This window comes from Mchenga conophoros, linkage group LG3, assembly GCF_057382185.1.
Source record: "Mchenga conophoros isolate Kocher_MC1m ecotype Shallow Benthic linkage group LG3, M_conophoros_male_GT1.1, whole genome shotgun sequence".
Taxonomy (NCBI): Eukaryota; Metazoa; Chordata; class Actinopteri; order Cichliformes; family Cichlidae; genus Mchenga; species Mchenga conophoros.
In genome coordinates, this window is record NC_140528.1 from 29,996,289 (window position 1) to 30,002,402 (window position 6,114).

The window sequence follows — 6,114 nt, forward strand, 5'->3', positions numbered from 1 at the left end:
TTTTTATGGTCTCCTCACAACAATGATAACAAAAATAAACTAAGCCAATATGGCATGTTTGTTAATACAGAGACACACATGTTAATGTGATCTCTGGTCTCCCACTCAGAGACACAGGTCTCCCAGTGTCCAGCATTCAGAGGCTGCCTGAGGACTCATGTGAGAGAAAACCTGTTCACACAGACATGTAGAGCCAAATACTGTCAATAAGGCCTCTGCAATGTTCTGAAGACAGTTAAACCTGTCAGGTTGTGATGTCCAGCAGGTGAACATGCAGCTCCATGAACACGCACAGCTGTGGAGTCCAGCTGCTTCGATGTTGCATTAACTGGCATTAACTCAGCCAGTTAATGCGAGACAAATCCAGCTGCTCATTAAAGCTTTCTGCTTTGATAAGAAAATAAAACATTGGTCCAAACACCTGAAAGTCTCTATTTGCGATGTGCACCACTGGCCCAGCCATTTATTTTTTGATGCACCTTCTCAGATTAATTCACTGCGTGTCGTGCCCAGGGCTGGACTGGGACAAAAAATGGGCCCAGACATTTTGACTAGAGACCGGCCCACCAGGTATAGGAAAAGCCATAAAGCCTTTGAATGAAAACAAATGCTGTTGTGACAGTGATGTACGCTGTCTTGTTGGTAATAACAGGTAATAATCTGTTGGTCATTCTCCCACTTCAAACAGAGTTCACCCCAGGAACTCTACAGTACATGTCAATCTAAGAAGTGACTTTATGTTTAAACAAATGCCTCATTCTCCCTCTGACTGACCCACTCGTGCTGCCCTCCTGTGGTCATGGCTGCAGACATGCTACAGTCTTCAGTCTTTCGCCCTGAAGCCCACCTCTCATAGCACACTAGCTCGTCACCGACCCCACAAATCCAGAAAGCAGGAGTACTGCAGTCCCAGCCACACGAAAGGAGTCGAGGCGTTTTTGGCTCTTTCCTGGACCCATCGCTGCTCCTCAGGGTTGCTGATTGAAACCAGGTCATGATGTGTCTGTCTGCAGTAAGTCAAGGCTTCCTCCCAGGTTTTGTTTTCCCTGATCAGAATCAGTTTATCTGCCATAAAAATCAAGGAAACCATTAAAAACATTTCAGTGATTCTTCAGATGAATCAGTCGCTCTACAGAGAAATCTCTGTTCCAACCATCAGCTAAACATCTTCACCTCTGACAGAAGTTCAACATACATGCAGAAATAAGTGGCTGAAGAAACACACTGACCTAAATCCTCTCAGTGAGTCCAGCAGTTCATCTGTTGGACAAACAGCTGAGATAAATCTGTGTAAACTCACCATCATAGCAGAAGAAAGGCTTTCTTTGGTCACATCCAGCAGAGCTCCATCTTCCTGATCTCTCTAACAGAGTCGTTGCACATTTCCTGTTGTTTAGTCCATCATTAAATGAGTCCCAGTATCTGAAAGAGAAGTTACTCCCATCTGACCACCTCCAGCTGTCTCTGAACAAGCCGATACACGAGGCTGTAGAGTTCTGCAACTTCTTAAACTCTTCACTGTATATCTGATCGAGTCCACTGGCCAGGTCGGTGTGATGCTGTCTGCAGTAGTTCTGAGCCTGAGTCCAGGTCACAGACGTCTCAATCAAATGAAATATTTTGTTGTTTTTCATTGTTTCTGTCGAGTCAGAAACACAAAAATATCTTTAACTAATTTGTCTCATTCTTCAAACTGTTTCTTTCAGGAACACACGATGTAAAACAGAATATAAATTAGATTATAACATTATTAAATATTGTTTCATCATATTGCTGCCCACATATTCTCACCATCATAGCAGATGAACTGATGAGTGTTAGTCCATGGAACATCTACCCACTTGTCTACTGTCCTCACCAGGGTTTCAATAGTTTTGCAATTTTCATTAGTTTTTATTTTTATTTAGTTTTGACTTCAGATTTTCAATTTTATATCAGTTTTAATTAGTTTTTACCAATTGTTTGCTAGTTTAGTTTAGTTTTTATTTTTTTTTAAATCCTTAGTTTCAGTTATAGTTTTAGTTGTGTTCGCAATAATTAAGTGTAACAAAATCCCAGTTTCATCATATCAGTCATTCTCTTCTGCTTATCCTTTGGTATGTTGCTATTCCAGCTACCATACCCTGCACCCTGGACAGGTCGCCTGTCTGTCGCAGGGCTAACACGCAGAGACAGACAACTCACCTATGGGTTCTTTAAATAAATAAATAAATTAGGGCAGATGAACAACCATTGATACCAGGCAACTATAAAATGTATATCTTGGCCCCAATGAGACTATTAACTCTTGCAGCACCGGGTGTTCGTAATTTTGGTTCAAGTGAATTGATAAACTCTTTGAAGGCAATTGACTCACACAGTTATGTAGATGTCCCCGTCCTGTTGTCTCGGGATGCATCACGCTGCCTTGCCTGGGGTTAGCCTCTGTTTCTGGGGATGAGGGTTGAGTGTGCTCCCTTACCTTCTCAAGGTAAGCTAGGTTAGCCTTCTTGTGTGAGCTTTTCAACTGCACTTTAAGGTTTGTGGGATTTTTTCCCCTTTAGAAATGTCCCTCATAATTTGTCTCTTTCCACTACAAGACACTTGCTTTATCCAAAACACAGTCATATTCAAAGTAATCCCAAATTGGACTCTGGCGCTTTCTCCCGACTTTTCCTGACATGATTCTGCGCGTGGACGGAGCAGCGACACAGACGACTCGACTAACGTGCTGCCACCTGCTGGCATAATGAGACACAGCAAGAAAAAACCTGGAAACTAAACTTCATCTTCACCCTCGTCTATTGTATGACACGTACACATCAATGAAAACTAAACACATTTTTGCTATAAATTCAGTTAATTTTAGTTAGTTTTTTTTTTAGTTCATTTTTTTTATACAAAGCATAAAAACTTATTTTATGCTTTGTATGTTGTTCAGTATATTTCTATGCAAAACAAGAGGGATTTCAGTACACAGCAGGATATTCACATTTGTAACCAGATATTTACATACACACACTTTAGGCAAGGCAAGGCAAGTTTATTTGTATAGCACAATTCAACAACAAGGTGATTCAAAGTGCTTTACAGAGACATTAGAAACAAAAACAAATAAAAAGCATGATTTAAAATTGATTAAAACAAGCAAACAAACTAACTAACTAATTAACAAACAAACAAACAAAACAGTATATAAAATCAAAACAGATAAAATCAGAACAGTAGATAAAATCAGTAGTTAAATATAAGTTTTGAAATTTAAGCTTAAAAGTGTGGATTTGGTGCTTTATTCAAATGCAGCTGAGAACAGGTGAGTCTTCAACCTGGATTTAAATAAACTGAGTGTTTCAGCTGATCTGAGGCTTTCTGGGAGTTTGTTCCAGATATAAGGAGCATAAAAGCTGAATGCAGCTTCTCCGTGTCTGGTTCTGACTCTGGGAACTGATAAAAGACCGGATCCAGATGACCTGAGGGATCTGGAAGGTTCATACTGGGTCAGGAGGTCATTGATGTATTTTGATCCTAAACCATTCAGGGCTTTATAGACCAGCATCAGAACTTTAAAGTCTATCCTCTGACGGACAGGCAGCCAGTGTAAAGACCTCAGAGCTGGACTGATGTGGTCCACTTTTTTGGTCTTAGTGAGGACTCGAGCAGCAGAGTTCTGAATGAGCTGTAGTTGTCTGACTGATTTTTTAGGTAGACCTGTAAAGATGCTGTTACAGTAATCAAGCCTACTAAAGATGAATGCATGGACTAGTTTTTCCAGGTCCTGTTGAGACATCAGATCTTTTATCCTTGAAATATTCTTGAGGTGATAGTAAGTTGACTTTGTTATTGTCTTAATGTGTTTTTCTAAGTTTAGGTCTGCATCCATCACTACACCCACATTTCTCGCCTGGTTTGTGGTTTTTAGGTGTATAGATCGAAGTTCTCTGGTGACCTGTAATCGTTTTTCTTTGGCGCCAAAGACTATTACTTCAGTTTTGTTTTTGTTTAGCTGGAGAAAATTGTGGCACAACCAGTCATTGATTTCCTCAATGCATTTTACCAAGAGCCTGCACAGGGCCTTGGTCTCCTGGTGACATTGTGATATATATTTGTGTGTCATCTGCATAGCTGTGGTAGTTTATTTTGTTGTTCTTTATAATCTGTGCCAGTGGGAGCATGTAGATGTTAAACAGAAGGGGTCCCAAGATGGAACCTTGGGGAACTCCACATGTGATACTTGTCTGCTCAGATGTGAAGTTACCTATTGATACAAAGTATTTCCTGTTTTCTACGTATGTTTTGAACCAGTTTAGTACAGTTCCTGAAAGACCTGTCCAGTTCTCCAGTCGTTTGAGTAATATGTTGTGGTCAACTGTATCAAATGCTGCACTGAGATCCAGTAAAACTAGGACTGACATTTTTCCACTGTCTGTGTTCAGACATATGTCATTAAACACTTTTGTCAGAGCGGTTTCAGTGCTGTGGTTCTGTCTAAAACCTGACTGGAAGGCATCATAGCAGTTATTCTGTTTTAAGAAGTAACTGAGCTGTTGAGAAACTGCTTTTTCAATGATCTTACTTAAAAATGGGAGATTTGAGATCGGCCTGTAGTTGTTCATTTGTGTCTTGTCAAGATTGTCCTTTTTCAGTATAGGTTTGATTACAGCAGTTTTTAGTGATTCTGGAAACACCTGATATTAAAGAAAAGTTGACGATCTGTAACAGGTCTGACTCTAAAGTCTTTGAGACCTTTTTGAAAAAACTTGTTGGCAGGACATCTAAACTGCAGGAGGAGGAGTTCAGCTGACCTAAGATGTCCTCCAGGTCTTTGCTGTTAATAGGTTGAAACTGTTTCATGGTGTTTAAACAGTTTTTTGGTGGACACAGTACATATCCTGGATCTGCTGTTGATGTACCAATTGCTTGTCTAATCTTTTGGATTTTGTCTGTGAAGAATTTGGCAAAGTCATTGCAGGCCATGGTCGAATGAAGTTCAGCTGCCACTGACACAGGAGGGTTTGTTAGCCTGTCAACTGTAGAAAATAAGACCCGAGCATTATGGCTGTTTTTAGTGATGATGTCAGAGAAGTAGGACCTCCTTGCACTCCTCAGTTGTAAATTATAATTGTGAAGTTTCTCTTTATAAATGTCATAATGAACCTGGAGGTTTGTTTTTCTCCATCTGCGCTCAGCTTTCCTACACTCTCTTTTTTCATTTTTCACTAGTGTGGAGTTTCTCCATGGAGACTTTTTCCTTCCAGAGATAACCTTCACCTTAATGGGAGCAATAGTGTCCATTACATTTAACATGTTAGCATTGAAGCTATTGACGAGCTCATTGACTGACCCTCTGGGCAGGTCAGGTGTTAATGGGAAGACCTGGTTAAAGATCTCACTACTGTGTTCAGTTATACACCGTTTTGTGATCACTGTTGTTGATATATTTGTGTGGGCTGAGATTTTACTTTCAAAGAAAACACAGTAATGATCAGACAGGCCCACATCAGACACAGTAACCTTTGAAATGCTCAGGCCTTTGGAGATCAGTAGGTCAAGAGTGTGTCCTCTATTATGTGTGGCCTCTGTTACATGCTGAGTCAGCCCAAAGTTGCCCAGAGTGTTACTCAGGTCTTTAGTCCCTTTGTCCTGAGGGTTGTCCACATGGATGTTAAAATCCCCAACAATAATTACACAGTCAAAATCAACACAGATCACAGACAGCAGTTCACTGAGGTCATTAAAAAAGTCTGTGCCGTATTTGGGAGGCCTGTAAACATTAAGAAACACAACTTTGGATGGGGCCTTCAGCTGTAAAGCCACATATTCAAAAGACTGACAACTTCCAGGAGATAGCTGCTTACATTGAAATGATTCATTAAATAAGACAGCAACCCCTCCTCCTCTCCTGCTCACCCTGGCCTCACTGATAAAACTGTAGTTAGGAGGGGTCGTCTCGATGAGAACAGCTCCACTGTTACTTTGGTCCAACCAAGTTTCAGTTAAATGGTAAATGGTAAATGGCCTGTATTTATATAGCGCTTTATTAGTCCCTAAGGACCCCAAAGCGCTTTACATATCCAGTCACCCACCCATTCACACACACATTCACACACTGGTGATGGCAAGCTACATTGTAGCCAC

The 6,114-nt window shown here is 40.6% G+C and overlaps 1 pseudogene; it reads right to left on the minus strand.

Annotated features, from left to right (window-relative positions):
- Positions 1-741: 741 nt before the first annotated feature.
- LOC146578087 (putative C-type lectin domain family 20 member A) lies at positions 742-1,634 on the minus strand (annotated as a pseudogene).
- Positions 1,635-6,114: the final 4,480 nt, after the last annotated feature.